The sequence below is a fragment of the Octopus bimaculoides genome, chromosome 1 (assembly GCF_001194135.2).
Source record: "Octopus bimaculoides isolate UCB-OBI-ISO-001 chromosome 1, ASM119413v2, whole genome shotgun sequence".
NCBI classification, from domain to species: Eukaryota; Metazoa; Mollusca; class Cephalopoda; order Octopoda; family Octopodidae; genus Octopus; species Octopus bimaculoides.
The window spans coordinates 84,712,343-84,713,020 of record NC_068981.1 but is presented as its reverse complement, the minus strand read 5'-3'; positions in this window follow the sequence as shown (position 1 = coordinate 84,713,020).

Below are 678 nucleotides of genomic sequence, written 5' to 3'. Positions count from 1 at the left end.
ATATATATATATATATATATATATATATATACATATATATATATTAGCCATACATACACCCATGTACACGCATACACACATTTGCACACACACACATGCACATACACACATACACAAACACAAGCATATGCACTTACGTGTTTGAATGAGTTCTTTTTTCCACGTTTTTCTCAATGATTGATTCGTTTTACATAACAAAGCGATTTCTGCTTTCATAGAGAAACAGAATGTGTGTGAGTGTGTGTGTTAATGTGTGTGTGAGAGAGAGAGATAGATAGATAGATAGATAGATAGATAGAGAGAGAGAGAGAGAGAGAAAGAAAGACAAAGAGGGGATGACAGAGAGAGAGAAAGAGAAAGAGACAAAGAGAGACAGAAATGAAACATTACCGCAATTTACCTGGAGACAAATAAGCAAACAAGTAAAAGGTGACAATATTTCGAACACACACACACACACACACACACACACACACACATACATACACACACATACACGTAGAGATTCTTGGAAGACGCTGAAATCGTTGTGATCTACGCTCGACAGCTGATGTAACCGTCCCTCAGTGCAAACTCTATGTAAAACAGAGTATATATGTATACATATACATACATATATATATATAGGCATATGCATGCATATATACATACATACACCTAGACTCACACACTCATATA